Source organism: Lepidochelys kempii, chromosome 16 (assembly GCF_965140285.1).
Source record: "Lepidochelys kempii isolate rLepKem1 chromosome 16, rLepKem1.hap1, whole genome shotgun sequence".
In the NCBI taxonomy this organism is placed as follows: Eukaryota; Metazoa; Chordata; order Testudines; family Cheloniidae; genus Lepidochelys; species Lepidochelys kempii.
Window position 1 is genome coordinate 24,555,211 of NC_136395.1, and position 15,776 is coordinate 24,570,986.

General features: G+C 46.1%; 1 protein-coding gene across 12 annotated transcripts in view; it reads left to right on the top strand.

Annotated features, from left to right (window-relative positions):
- The window catches only part of DAB2IP (DAB2 interacting protein), a 275,146-nt gene that overhangs the window by 128,922 nt on the left and 130,448 nt on the right, over window positions 1-15,776 (top strand). The window contains exon 1 of one of the 12 annotated variants that reach the window (XM_073314886.2): window positions 11,678-11,813. The exons of the other annotated variants lie outside the window; for them this stretch is intronic. The gene's annotated coding sequence lies outside the window, so the exon portion shown is untranslated. Of the gene's footprint in view, window positions 1-11,677; window positions 11,814-15,776 lie in introns of those variants that run through there. 12 annotated transcript variants of the gene reach the window in all.

The following is a 15,776-nucleotide window of genomic DNA, read 5'->3' on the forward strand; positions in this document are numbered from 1 at the left end:
CACTTGTTATATAGCAGTTGAATCTATGGGCACCCATCACAATATTTTGCTGAGTGGTGTTTTATTAAATTACTTTATGTTGTTGAGTTAGCTGCAGAAAGTCCTCTCCATTTATAGCTATTATTCCCCCACACATTCTTCATATAAAGCAATCATATAAACTGTCCTTAAACGTCCAGGTGCCAATCCATACACTATGATGGCCATTGAGTTGCATGATGCGATACAAGATAAATTATAGGGTAAAATAATTGATTGATGGCCTCTTAATTTTTTCTGCTTTCTTGCTTAGTCCCAGAAGGGAAAGTCTTGTCTAATCTTAGTGTGGGAGCCCACCACATAATCAGACCAGTAAATCTTGAAAGAGACACTCATTTCCCAATAGAAGTTTTCATAACTTCAGCCCTATGTAACAATGCCAGCTTGGAATTCTCCTGCAAGCCCCAATGGTCAGCACTGAGAATTGAGTTTACCTTAGATAACAACACATATCTCGTACTGCTATTCTTGCAGTGGCTGCATAAGATGGAAATACTGCTAAGGATGCCGCTAGAGGTCCAAAGTGGGATGCATAGCCAATCTCTCTTGTCAAATCATCTTAAAATAGCAGATCTGTAGTGCACAAACTGTACACCAGAGCATTCAAAGCATGAATCTGATAACTATTTGGCAGATAAATCAGATTTGTGGATCTTTCCTGTATGTAGAGGATTCAGAACATCAGTTTTGTCCTCATCTCAGTCTCCAGGGAATGTCTTTATTGAGGCTTCATTGTATTACCATCCTGTTAATTTCTCTGGCTTTCCTTAGTAAGTCTGTTGATTGGTTCTACGCTGACCCGCTGGAAACATGAACTCATTGCTTGGTATTAGATCAAGAAGCCCCTGTTGTTCCAGGATTTGTATAGAATCTTCAGACTGATGGAGAAATATTTTTTCCATGTTAACTTCCCTTGCAAGTTAGGTTCTATGTTGCTCATCCTGTTTCAACACCTGCATGTTTATGGTTCTCTCAGATTGGCCATTTGATTCCCTCTCTGAGGTGCTCTAAGTGAATACTGTCCATCACTTATTAGCCTTTAGACTTGCAGACAACAGTTCTCACCTCAAATCTCTGTCCTAATTCTCAAGTCATTGTCTAATAGGCATTTTTATTCTGGAGCAGGATTAGACCTGCTGCTCATTGTGGCCCCATGCTGCAAGATGATGGGCATCTTCGACTACCCTGGATAGAGGGAGTCTAGGGTGCTTGGCACGTGGCAGGATCAGGCCCACATTGGATCTGCATTTGCAAACAGTGTAGGAGGTTGAATCATTGTTCAGGTGAATGGTTCTTGTGTGTCATTCCTGTGCGGTCTGGTGAGCAGAGTGATGAAGCCTCTGGCTCATTCATGAGCCTCATGTGGTGGAGAAGGCCTCCAGACCTCCTTCCCCACTACCACCACCTTGCCTTTCTGGTGACCTTAACTTGGAAAGGTGGCTTACTGTCTTTAGAAGTCAGAGGTCATCCACATTCCACTCTCCATTGGCACCTTTCATAGCCTGTGGCCTTTCTGAATTTAGAGTCCATTCTAGTGAATTAAGATCAGCCTAGACTGGCATATCTACAGCCCTGGTTGATGGCTCATTTTTAGTTTCGAGTCCAACATGGCTTAACAGCTTCCCTCTGACAGTTTTGTGATCAGGCCACAAAATAGGTTTCCCTTTAAAAAGCAAATCTGTGTTTCCATTGCATTCTTCAGGGTGACTGACAAGGACTCCACTGTCCTCTGTCTTCCTGTTAATTCTCCTTCAGAGGGAGGTGAGGTCTGAGCACAGGGCTGGGATCCAGGGATTCTGGTTCCCTAATCCATTTTCTGTGACACTGAGCAGGTCATTTAGCCTCCCTGCCTCAGTTTCCCCAACTGTCAAATGGGGATAGTAATACTTAACTTGCAACAGTATTGATCAGGCTAATCAGGTGGTGGTTTTACAGCACTGAGCATTATTATAATTATGAACCTCTCTGTATTATCACTTATTTCTATAAATTATTATTCGTCTGTATATGAATTGCAGGAGCAATGAGGGGACCCAGTCAGGCCACATTGTGCTCGGCACTATCCATACACGGAACACAAAGACTGTCTCTGTTCCCAAGAGCTTGGAGTCCAATACTCATTTTCTTGTAGGCAGGAGGCCCTTCGTATTGCAATGCTTGCTCTTTAAAGAGCAATGAGATACATTTCTGTGCCTAGAAAAATGTACTGCTGCAAGGGCTCCCCTACGTACACTGGATGACAGATCTGTGTCCTGTGACATAGGGATTGTAGGTAGGGTGGGAATGGGAGAAGTGCCCCACTTGCCTTTTGCATTGTTTCCCAGCTGCTTGCTTTTTATTTTCACTTTTTAAAACTCTGAACTGGAGATTTTCCATGCAGCTTTGGTGCCAGCTGCTCAGCGTCATGATCACACCAGTTAAAGCTGGGAACAATACAGGCAAGCATTTTGCTCTGCTGGTGCACCTCAACCCTGACCTGCGGCATCACTGCTAGGCCACACTCAGCAGAGACTCGCTCTTCCATCCCCTGTAAATCCTGAAATATCCTCACCAGAAACCAATCCCAAACCAGCTGGAAGTAGAACATAGAAACATGTCCCCCTGCTAGAGTCGCACAACCAAGAGAGCTAGAGCTGCTTGGAAAATGGGAACTTTTTTTTTCTTGCAAAAATTTAAAAAATGAAAATTTCTTATCAGTTTTTGAAAAGCAATGCGTCTTCTTTCATGTGAATCTTTTTGTGAAAATTGTAATCTAAAATGTTTGCTTGTCATTTGTTGCCTCTTTCCCTCCCATTTTCTTTTTTCCATTTTGCCACTGAAAAATCAGGGAAGAATAGAAGGGGGAGAAAAAGGGCAAAATGAAAAACGAACGTGATCCTGAAAAGAAACAAGACAGAATTTTTTTTTATTTTGTTTTTGGGGTTTTATTTTAAAAAATTGAAAAAATGATTTTTGAGAATGAAAATGTTGATTTCCCCCCGCTCCCGCCACCCCACCCCCAAAAGATCATTTTATAATGAGGATATGTCCTTCAAAACTTTTGACCAGCTCTAAGCACAGCAGTCCTACGCAGATGGCCCATGACTGAAACAAAGCCATTCTCCCCTTGACTTAGGCTATGTCTACACTACAGCCAGGATCAAAGCCCTGAGATCGATCCACTGGCGGTCGATTTAGCAGGTCTAGTAAAGACCCGCCAAATCAACAGCCAATCACTCCCCAGTCGACCCCTGTACTCTACCCCCGATGAGAAGAGTAAGATAAGTTGACCCCGTGGTAACTCGAACTAAAGCATGTCGATTCCAGCTACATTATTCACGTAGCTGGAGTTGCGTAGTGTAGGTCGACTTACCGCGGTAATGTAGACTCCATAGCCTTAGAGAGCAAGTTTGTCCAGTTTCTGTAGATCATTATTACCAGACTCCCCAGTAGGACACCTGGCATTGGGGGACCTGGGGACATTTTGCTGTCTTTAACCCTTTAATGTTTCTTGACTTGAGGGAAACTATAACTGTTGAAGGTGAGGGCCAGCTTCTGTTGCTGGTGTTTGTATTGGTAGTTGGTTTCAGATAGGGTGAGAAGATGCTGGAGCTGTCCTAAATCAGTTCTTGTGCATACTTGCCAAATGACTGTGCTCCAGACTACTCCTTGCTGTGTCCTCTTTGCTGTCTCTTCACCCACACTTCTGTGGACACATGTCAGAGTGCTCCAAAATACTGAGTACAGCAAAATTTGAAGCCAGCCTTCCAGTGTTTTTGGCCTTATTATGGTTTGAAAAATGAAATACTGTAGGCTACTGCTGTATATTCCTTAGGGTACGATTGTGAGAAGCAGAAGCAAGCTTCAACACTGCTGAGCAGCTCACCTGGGGATCAGAACCTCTCTCTCTTTGGAGACAAAGACTCTGCCCGTGATAGGAGAAAACTAGCAGGCTCCAGTTCAGGAAAGCACTGAGCATGTGCCCAAGTGCCTTGCTGAACAGGGACCTTATTCTGGAAACCAGGAGCGCTGACAGCTTAGATTTAGTTCTCAAATGTAAGCTTTGTGCAAATAGTAGTAAGCGGGGGCTGCAAACTCTGATGTGAGTAGAAATGTTTTCTTGAGTTTTCAAAACTTAAGGCCATCGTTTCCAAGCTTTGATGCTTAGAGTTAGGCACCTTAATCCAAATTTAGCCACTTATTTAAGTGGCCTGCTTTTCAAGTGTGCTGAGTCTATTGAAATCAAATGGAGTTATGGGTGCTCTGCACCTCTGAATATCACACCATTTATTTAGGTGGTAATTGTCACATTTGGCTACCCAGTTTTAGGGACTGAAATTTGGTCTAACTGAAAAAAGATTTTAAAAGCTCACTGGCGTCCTCCCCATGCAGTTCTGGGAAGCCAAAACCATCTGCATTAGGTTGGGGCCTGGAATCCAGAAAATGAAACAAGGCTGGATTCTGGCTGTGCAGAATTACTCTGGAATCCCCCACACACAGTGCAACGTGGCCCGCAGACTATAAACTTCCCGTGAAACTGACCACTCTGCTGCCAAGTGTGTTGCTGCTGTTCTTAACACGTCACATATGTCCCCCCTTTCATCCTTTCTCAAGCTACATAACTGATTCAGTGTCAAGTTCAAACTCTCTTTTTACTTCTCTCCAAGGCCCCAATCTGCATGTCTGTTCTCACGTCCCCCTTTTTCCTCTCTAGTCCCCTAGGACCATTCCCATTCAGTTGTCTCTCTTAATTGCTTCCTTTGTGTCCTTCTTTCATTCTCAGCTTCATGCCCCCTTTGTGCCTGCTTTCATGGTGCCCCCTGTGCTTGGAAGCTGGAACAGCCTGGGCCTCTTCCTGTCCACTACAATGCAATACCCTCCCATTTTGCAAATGCTGGTCATTCCCCTTCTCTTCCTTCAAATCCATCCTTAATATCCATTTCTTGCCTGAAGTCCCCAAACTCTGATCTTCTCCCCAGTGCTGTCTCCATTCCTCCCCGCTGCTGTTTTGTTCCTTTTGGGTATTACATGGGTCCCAGCTAGAGTGAAATCCTCTGGCATAGCACCTTGGTTTTTTTCCTGTTTGCAAAACACTCTCTGTAAATGGCAAAGGCCATTAGCACCATATTATAATGCTCTATTTTGTCTGCTGCCATGTGAAAAACTTCCGCTCAATGAAACACTCCACTGGCATCAGCAGTAAAATTTTCAATAAACTCTTAGTTTACTAAACTACTTCTTTGGGGAGGGCGTGGAGACCCGGAATGGCTTACACACACAAAATGTTTAAAGGCCAGAGGGATCATGCAAAATGTATTAATTTAAATTCAATTATTTTTCAAGAAAAAAAAATATATATATATAATTTTTTTTTTGAATTGGGTCACCATTCTACCTCTGCAGCGCTCAGCCATTTTACATGTGACACAGTCACCCACTCTGTTTATCTTGAGGCAATATGCTTTTGCAAACTGCCAATTAATTGCAGATTGGTGCCTGCTCTCTGGATAAACGTGCGGAAGCAAGAAATGGAAGGAGCCTGGTTCTGACTACTTGGGGAATTAAATCTGTCATTGTCTTAGCCTTGTTATCTGCTATGAAGCCAGACTTTTAACAGAGTGTACTTCTCGTAAACGCTCTTTTCAAGCACCTTCCAAATTTACATCACTAGTGTGTCAGGCATTGTTGATTGCTAGGCATCAGTGTTTTCAAGTAACCGCTTTCCAAAACATTAAACGGATACTGTCCCTGCTACAAGACAGGGATAACCATTACCAGGGGTGATGTGCTCTGAACCAAGGTCCTTCAAAGAAAAGGTAAAACCAAGACCTAATAAGATCATATGCTGGCATGTGTTTTGTTCTAGTTTAATTCTACTCTGTGGATTATAAATCCAGATAGTCAGTTGAGGAGTTTCTGGGGACTGGTCTGATCCGCAGACCTGTTAGGGAGGGTCATAGGCCCAGATCAGATCTGTTGATGACTTGTTAGGACAGCCTGCATCGTTCTCCAGGGCTAACTGATCTGAGAGTTCTTTTCCATCTCTTAAAAAATCCCCAGAGAATACACCAGAGGGGACAATCCTTCATCAGTGGGGGGATGCACTGAATAGAACTGAGTAGGTCTTGTCTGTTTCTAATTCAATGATGCTCTGCTGCTGAGTGCCTTAAAAGTAAGAAGAGGCTCAGCTGAATCAGTAGTGGCACCAGAGAGCCAGGACAAAATCCCCTCCCAAGGCAATCCTCAAAAGGACTTTAAACAGCCATCTTGACACTGACTTACTGTAAATTAACTGTTCCCTCTAAGTAAAGAGTAATGAACTATTTGAAATGAAGAGATAAGTGTGCATATGGATACATTCTCCCAGCCTCTTATGGACCTTCAGTTGGTTCCAAAACCAGGGAGTACCTGGTGATGGGGCAGTTTCTGCTCTATTACAGTGTAAATATGGAGTAAATCAGTGGAATTATGCCAGATTTATACCAGTGCAGCAGAGTAGAATGTGGTTCATTATTACCCATTTTTATGACCGCATCAGTGCACATAGTGATTAACAAGGCACACTGTTTCTTTATTATTAAATATTTGTATTGAGTGAGCAGCTTGAGGCCACAATGGGATTGTGCTAAGCACTGTACAATGAGTTCATGGTCTATCCAGAATAGACACAAACTGAACACTTAAGAGAAGAGGCTCAAGGATGGAAGCAGAGAGGACCATAGTAGAACAGGAGAAGTCAATCTATGATGATTGTTCCCAGTGGAATTCTCAAATTTGCTATGTGCTTTTATCTCTGGTGCTAGAGGCTGAATTTGGTAACTGCAACTCCCAAATGCTTGCTTAGTTACCATATGCCTTCATTATCCATTGCCAATGTGTTAATTAGGGTATTTTACAGCATATATTACCCCCCATTTCTCTCTGTCTGCTCTGATGTTGATCTGTATTTTAGGAGGGGCAGAGAGAGTACCCAATGTCTACACAATATTTTGGAGCCCAGGGCAGCAAGCCTCCCAGCCCGAGTACACGCTTGCGTTAGCAAGGCTCATGCAGCTCTCTAAAAATAGGTGTATAGACAGCACATTGAAATTGCAGCTCAGGCTCTGAAGTCCACCCTCCAGCCTGAGCTCCGGCCCAAGCTGCAACTTCAAAGTACTGTCTTTACAGCTGTTTTTAGAGCACTAGTGTGAGCCCAAGTCTGTTGACCTGAACTGGGAGGCTCACTCCGAAATGCTGTGTAGACATTTCCTCATGTGGCTCAGAAATGACCCTTTCTGGATAGAAAGGAAACCAAGCTGATAGGCTCCAAAGGGAGTTCCATCCAGTTGTCTCTAGCACAGAATCTTGGAGATGTAGGGTATAAAGTGATTAGCAGGGGGAAGAGGGTGGAATCCTCAAGACTGAGAAGTACATGAATGATTCCTAAGAGTTTAGGGACAGATACCGTTCAAGTAAGGAGAACTTTCTGAGAAATACAGTAGTATAGAAAATGTCTTCGATTCTCTTGGCCTGTTAGACCCAGGAACACTACTGAAGAGTGGAGCTGCCTAACCCCTGTTGAGCCCAAGAACATTGAAAAGCTGATGGGGGGGGAGGGAGAGCTCAGTGGTTTGAGCATTGGCCTGCTAAACCCAGCGTTGTGAGTTCAATCCTTGAGGGAGCCATTTAGGGATCTGTGGCAAAAATTGGGGATTGGTCCTGCTTTGAGCAGGGCGTTGGACTAGATGACCTCCTGTGGTACCTTCCAACCCTGATATTCTGTGATTCTATGGTGGAATCATGTGCAGGTGACTTGAAGAACATACGATAATCCAGTTACTACCAGAGACTGTTAAATAGATGGTAAAGCAGAAGCTTTGAACTCATGGAACTTGGCTTGTTTAGCCTAATCAAACAAAGGCTGAGGGGAGATATAATTGCTCTCTATAAATTCATCAGAGGGATAAATAGCAGGGCTGGAGCTGAGTTATTTAAAAGTTAGTTATTTAAGAGGTTCTGTGGCCTGATCTTAAAGTCTATGAACTGGAATACAGTCTCGTGAAGAAAATGCCACTATTTAGTCAGTTGATTCAAGACACACCTGGGTGCAGGAAGGAAGTTTCTGGCTTTGTAAGATCATGTGCCCTGTGGTCAGACTCAGGAGGAATATGTTCTGTATTGAACTGGTACTTCACTAGCAGGCAGAAGTTTGATGAGTCATATGAGCGATCAGGAATAACTGTGGGAATATGTCTATGAACGTTTCCCTGAAAGACCTTCGGGAATCATGGATGTTGTGCCTTCCCTACATTTTTAAGGCACCTGAAAAGCTTCAAATTATGCCCTTTGCATGTGTTTGTACCGGGAACAGTAGCTATCTTTTTGTACATGCTGCCCCTGAGTCAAATAATTATAATTTATACCTGTTCTTTATGGCTCCAGGAAGTTTTCCTGCTCTTCCGGCTAAAAGGAAATTGTTACTTCCCTCTCCACAGCAAATGCCATGTTGGTAGCACTCCAGATATATGCCAGTCCACATTAACAACAATGAATGGCTGACAAAGGGCCTAATCCAGCCCTCACTGAAGTCAATGGGAATTTTGCCATTGAGTTCAATAAGCATGGGCTCTGGCCTGTAAACACCTACATAGCAGTATGAGCCTAATACCCTTTTCCCACTTAATGTCCTCCTGTCCAGTCCTACTGTAAATGGATCCTCAGGAATGTTGTTTCCTTTTCAGTTGATCTCTTGCTGTCCTAAGTCACCTCGTTGTGGGTATTGCACACAGCCATTTTGATTTCTTGTCTATCAGCTTACAACATGCCAGGCCTCTGGTACAAGAGAAGCTGAACTCAAGGTAAACATGGTTAGGATGTGAAGGCCTGCACACCAATGTGACTACAGAGCAAGCTCTGTGAATTGCACTCCATACATTAGAAGGCTACCATGTTTAAATTGGAGTGACCGTGGAGCACATGTGGTCATTCACTAGTATTAGCCAGGCTGCTGGAATAAGATCAAGACATTGTATGGGGTTGCAATAGAAAACATTGCTGCTGTTCTGTCCTACTCCTTCCAACTACTTCCCCCCCAAAATAGGAGTTTTCAGAAACACAGTGGATCTGCTTAGTGTTCTTTTCCTTGTGCCAGGATGCATCCTGATTTTTGTAGCAAGAACTCTGTGCTTCCCTTCCCTGTGCACGATGCAAGCAACCAAAGTAGACAAGTCTAAGTATTCATAGTCTAAGGCCAGAAGGGACTACTGTGATCATGTAATCTGACCACCTGTATAACACAAGCCAGAGAACCTCCCACAATAATTCCTAGAGCAGAGCTTTTAGAAAAACATCATCTTGATTTAAAAAATGGTAAATTGTTCCAATTACTCACCATTAAATATTTACACCTTATTTCCAGTCTGAATTTGTCTAGCTTCAACTTCCCGTCTTTCGATTGTTATACCTGTCCCTGCTAGATTGAAGAGCCCATTATTAAATAGTTGTTCCCCATATCGGCATTTATAGGCTGTGATCAAATCACGCCCCCAACTTTCTCTTTGCTAAGCTAAATAGATTGAACTGTTATAATGATCGCCCCAAAGGCATGTTTTCTGATCCATTAATCATTCTCATGGCTCTTCTCTAAACCACCTCCGATTTATCAATGTCCTCCTTGAACTGTGGTCACCAGAACTGGAAACAGGATTCCAGCTGCAGTCACACTAGTGCCAGACAGAGAGGTAAAATAACCTCTCTTCTCCTATTTGAGATTCCCAGTTATGCATCTTGGGTCTCATTAGCTCTTTTGGCCACAGCATCATTTATGCAAGGTCAACATCAAGGCAATGATCATAAACACTCCAGATGAGAAGTATGAAAATTACTGCTTTGGCATTGTAGGACATCAACCAAACTAGTCATGTTTTCACTTGTGTTTTTGTCACTGGCTGGAATTTCCAAATTGATAAAGGGGAACTAAAATCTGCTGAGCTGAGGCTGCCTATCAGGTCATTGTATCATACTAGAAAATTAAAATAGAAGCACGGCCCTACTGGGTCAGACCAAAGATCCATCTCACCCAGTATCCTGTCTGCCAACAGTGGCCAGTGCCAGGTGCCTCCGAGGGAATGAACAGAACAGGGAATCATCCAGTGATCCATCCCCTTCCCATTCCCAGCTTCTGGCAAACAGAGGCTAGGGACATCATCTCTGTCCACCCTGGCTAATAGCCATTGATGGATCTATCCTCCATGATCTTATCTAGTTCTTTTTTTAACTCTGTTATAGTCTTGGCCTTCACAACATCCTCTGGCAAGGAGTTCCACTGGTTGACTGTGTGTTGTGTGAAAAATACTTCTTTTTGTTCGTTTTAAATCTGCTGCCTATTAATTTCCTATGATGGATATGAGGGCCCTGTCTTGCTATCAAAAACCACGATTTATTACCACATTAGGCTTCAGTGGAGTTTCCGTAGAGGAGGGAAATTACTGCTACCACTACATACCCCTTCACAAGAACTGAGTAATGAATCTCCTTAGCACTTATTTTTCCTTACCAAATTCCCATGCTAGAGTTGGAGAAGCTGAGGCAGGAAATGGAAGTGGAGTTTCAAGCTGCTCTCTGCTAATATCTCTGGTTGCCGAGCCTTAGGCACCAACATTGGTTATTGTTTTTCATTTGTATTGCAGTAGTGCCTAGGGGCTGCAGTGCACCCGTGCTATGGAAATACTCAGTCCCTACCTCCACAGTGTGCTCTGATCAGACAGAGCTGAGAGCAAGGAGGTAGTAGCGCTCATTACACTGAGGCTCAGAGAAATTAATAGTCATGGGGAGTCTGCTGTAGAGTAGGGAATTGGACCTAGAGCCCCAAGCCTGTGCCTTACCCATAAGTCCATCCTTCCCCTCTCAACAGGGGATGAGACTCTTGGGTTTGGGGGGAGGCATTTTGTGATGCCCTTTAGTTCATGCTTAATGCTTTGTAGCTGGAATCTCTCTCTCTCTCTGTCCATAATTTAAAATGTGATTTATAAACAGCAAGGCAGGGGGCAAAAAAACCAATCCGCCTGACAGCATTGTTATGGTTTTGCTTTAAAAGGTTAACTGTCTTAAGGAACTAATAAAGACCATGGCTGTAATTCCAGATGCAAATGTGTGTGAAACAGGCTTGACATTTTAATGATACATTTCAGGCCCAGACCCCCCTATCTCAGGGAGAGTTTGGAAACATTTATTCCTTTCACCTGAACACATTCTCCCTGCCCAGCCACATCCCTCTTTAGTGTTGGTCATCCCTCAGTTAGCGCGGGCAGCGATGGAGATTTCCACTTGGCAGTGGATGGGTGTCTAGTTAAGGGATTTATAGGCAATCTTTAGCTGGGGGGACGGGCGTGTGCATAGGGCTGGGCGCACAGGCAGACCCGTGGGCCTTGTCGCTCCCTACCCACCGGTTTGCTGAACCACACCAGACAGGGACGATGAAGAAATGGGCTAGGTTCTGCTTAATTCGCAGTGAGTTCCTTTGCCATGTAAACCAGCTTTGCAGCGCAGTTGCTCCGCCCTGGATGGGAGCCAGTCCCTGAGCGAGCTGCCGGGCGCCGGAGCCAATGCCGCTCCTTGCTCCCCGGAGGAGCGAGCCCTCGGGAAGGGGCTTGAATTACAAACGCGGGGCAGGCGCTGGGTTCCCCAAGGGCAGGAGGCAGCGAGCTGCGCCCGGCGGCAGAGGAAGGGGGGTGGCCTCGGCCTCCGCTCCCAGTAACCCCCGCCTGGGCCGGGCGCCCCTCGCGGCGTCATTCCTCCGGCCGGAGCAGCGGCGCCAGGTGAGTGCCCCGCGGGAGCCCCTGGCTCTCCCGCCCCGGCTCCTTTGACAGAGGGGCCGGGGGAGCCCGCCTGGCCCCGCGGCGCTCGGAGCGGGCGGCCCCCGGGGGGCGTCCCTGCTGCTCCTCCAGCCGGGCCGCGGGCGGGGCAGTCAGACCCCCCGGCCGGCAGCCTGCGGGCTCTTAACGGCGCCCGGGCAGCGGGAGATGGGAATAAACCCTGGGCAGTGCCCGGCGTCCATCCTGGGAGCGGGGGTGTCGGAGCAGATTCGTGCCTAAGCCCCGCGTGTGCCCTCGCCCCCCCCCGACGTGCCCACAACGAGAGCACACTGGTACCAGCGCTTGGAAAGCGGCTGGTGCGTGTGACTTTGTGTCTGCACTGAGGAGTGGGGGTGCCCGCAGGAGGCTGCAATTGCCATCTTTAAAGGGAGACACTCAAACTTAAACCCCCGTCATATAAGAATGCGACTGTCCTTCCCTAATGGGCTAATGGCAGCTGAGAATTAACCCTGAGGAAGTGGGTAAAGCCTGGCAGCCCTAGTTCATTTCCCCACCCCCCCATTTATGCAATTTGTCTGCTTTTTGCATTTCATTCCGACTGGGGCAGTGAAACTAGGTAGAGCAGTTTCACTCCCCTCCCTCCCAGTTTAACACTGGTCAGTTCCGCTCTCTGGATCCCCTTTCACTTGTCTGGTGCCTGCTTGATCCTAACACTGCAGGGAAGGTTCAAATTGAAAAGCAAAGTGACAACAACAAAAAAACTGGTGTCTTTGAAATTAAATTAAATAATCAAATAACCCCTGGCAAATGTTTCCCTTCATATTAGGTTTCGTACAAACCTTTTTAAAAAAAATTAAATTCAGTTAAAAACATATCACGATAGTGGATGCGGCTTGAAAAATCTTAACCAGTTACTTTATCTGATCTGGTCTTTGCTTGAACGATGAATAATGCAATGTAACAAATAATCACCAAGTGAAGATTGTCATGTTTGCTATAGTGCTTTACATTAAAAAAACAAAAACAGCAAATCCTTCTGGTAACTAGAGCCCCAGGGGGATGGGTGCTGGAACAATTTCTAGTGGGGGTGCTGATGATGGAAACTATGTATTTGATGTTTGTTATTACTGCTTCAGGCCAGGGGGTGAGGCAGCACCGCTGCACACGGGAGAGTCTGACACAGCTTTCTGATGGGGTCTTACCGAGGCCAGGGACTAGACGACGGCTCCCCATGGGGGGTGAAGGCAATGCACCAAGCAGGACCCGGCTACGAGGTAGCACGCCAGGCAGGAGGAGGAGGATGGGGAGGGAGTATGAGGAGACGAGGAAGGTCACAGCTGTACTTGAATATGTTCCTGTTAAATTGTAGCCTGGCATTTACAGTGGTTCATTTTCACAGGCCAAGTGGTTATTAATAGTCAAGTTAATGTTCGAAGGCAAATTGATTTGACTCCACTTACTTCCTTTTATTTCTCAGCCATCAGTTGTTCAGTTACTTTTCTTGTGTGGGTGCACAGGGGGTGGGAGTGGGGCCATGGCCCCTTTGAAAGGCCAGTCCCTACAGCAGCGTTAGCTCTGCCGAGTGCTCGTACAGCATCCCTTTTTGCTGAGCCCCTGGTTGGGAGGCTGGGGCAGGCTCTTTGCCTCTTTCCTCTGTACCCCCATGCAGGAGCCAGGCAACCTCTGGCCCTTAGCAATTAGTACTTGATGTCACCAGGAATGACTGCAGTGCTTGAAGGAGACGCAATCACTGTGGTTAGGCCTGAAAACACAGCCCAAGCAAACTCCTAAGAGACTGAACTGCCTCTCATGGCCTCATTAGTTGACAGTATTAAAATGAGGAGACGCCAGAGCAGTGAGTGCAAAAGCTGTTTAAACAAAAGAGAATTCTCAGCTCACTGGGAAAGTGTCTCCTTGCTTTCTCCCAGTGAACCATGCATGCTGTGCTCCGTTCTGTTCCCAATAGGGCTGAGCTGTGTGTGTCTGTCTGTCTGTTTTAGCAGAGCAGCTTAGTAGGATTTTGTGGCCCTAGGGTGCATATTTGAGAGGCTGGAAAGATTGTGCACAGAGAGAGAAAGCAATAAGTAATTTCATAGGATCTCAGCTGCTGTAAGAGTGATAGGAATAACACCTTTTCTTATTCAAAATGCTCCCCATAGCTCCACTGGGGTTTTATGCATCAGAACCGCCCTCCTCCTCTGCTCCTCTTTGACTCTCATAGTGTTAGACATCTGTAATTTTGATGACAGACTTAATAATATAAGCTACAATTGTCTTTTATGTTGCAAAGAGCTTTCAAAGAGCCTGTAACATTATCAGCTGGGATAATGGAAGGCAAGGCCAATATTTTCAAAAGAAACCACTGATTTTTGGGTGACTCGGTTTCTGGGGGCACAGCTTGAGACACTTGGGACGTGTTTTTTTAGAGGTGCTGGGCATTGCCTTCTGCTGGTATTGTGCATGCTCAGCACCTTTTTGAAAATCAGGCCTAGGGTGTTTCAGGTTGGATACTCACAGTCAGTGACCACTTCTGAACAGGTGGGCATCCACATTTCTGGAAAGATTTTTTTTTTCCCTTGGTAACTAAGGGCATGTCTACACTACAATCTTAAGTCAACCGAGGCTAGGTTGACTTACAGGCACCGTGGTAATTATTAGAGTGGCTGATGCCCACACTACCCTCCTTCTGTTGGTGGTGCGCATCCTCACCAGGAGCACTTGCTGGTAGAGGAGGGACGGTGTGGGGAGTTGAAAGCCAGGGTTCTCAGCTCCACACAGCTCCCCACCAGGAGCCCAACTGTCCCCCAGGCTACTCGCCTCCCTGCTTCCAGCCAGTTGGCTGCCACGCTCCCAGCAGGGAGTCGAGAGCCACAGGAGTGTGTGTGGCGGGGTGGCAGCCAAGGGACAGTAGGGAGCCCAGGCGGCAGCCCAAGTTGGGAGCCTGGGTGGTAGCCTGGCTTGGAGTGGAGACCTGGCAGTAGCCGGCTGGAGAGCCAGGATCCCGGCATTCTTGTCAATTTCAGGGCTTCAGCTGATCCCTGAAATTGACAAGACAGCCAACAGCTGATGTAAGGAACACAGTGTCTACAGAGGCACTGCATCAGGCTAACTACACCGACATAAGCCCTGAGCCTCTCCGGGAGGTGCAGTAATTATGTTGGTGTAGCAGGACACCTACATCAGCGGGAGCAAGGCTGTAGGACAGACACTGGCATAATTAGGTTGACGTAAGCTGCCTTATGTCAACCTAACTCTTTAGTATAGATCAGGCCTCAAAGACGCTTGGTCGTCTCCAGGGATCCTCTTCCACAGCTTGCTCGCGCGCGCTCTCTCTCTCTCTCTCTCTCCTTTCCCCTTGTAAGGATTTTCTGTGTTTTCCTGACTAAACTGAGAGCCTCCAGCCACAACGCAGCCGCGTCATGTGCCCTGCTTATTATGAACTGAGAAGTCCAGTCCATGATTCCATTTGCACTCTGTGGCTGTTGCTCTCTTTAGGTGTGTGGTGCATATTCTCACTCCAGCCCTTGGAGATGACTCATGTGAGGGATGTTGCCTTCCGGAGCAGATTGGCACTAAATCCCAGCACAGGAGATGCCCATGGCAGCTGGATAATATGGTGACGGTGATTTAGAAATGCTTATAACAACCCTGGCTCGCAGTTCCATAAAGAGTCTCCTCTCCCTTGTCCTCACTCTGTAGCCAGTTCTTTCAAATGAAACACCTCCCCACAACTTGCCCAGTGCCCAGCTGGCTTAGCAGATGCCCTGTCAATAGCCAGAACTTTTGCATCTGAGCAGGAAATGAGCAGGAGCTTAGTCAAAGCTGCAGAACTTCTCCAGAGACGCAGAAAAGAAGTTTCCCTTGCCCAGCTGGGAACTGTTGTTTCAGCCATATGTTTTGGCCTGGAGTGAGTCAGGTGGGATCAGAAGTCCTGGGGAAAGCGCATTGGTGTCAGTGGGTGTCCTC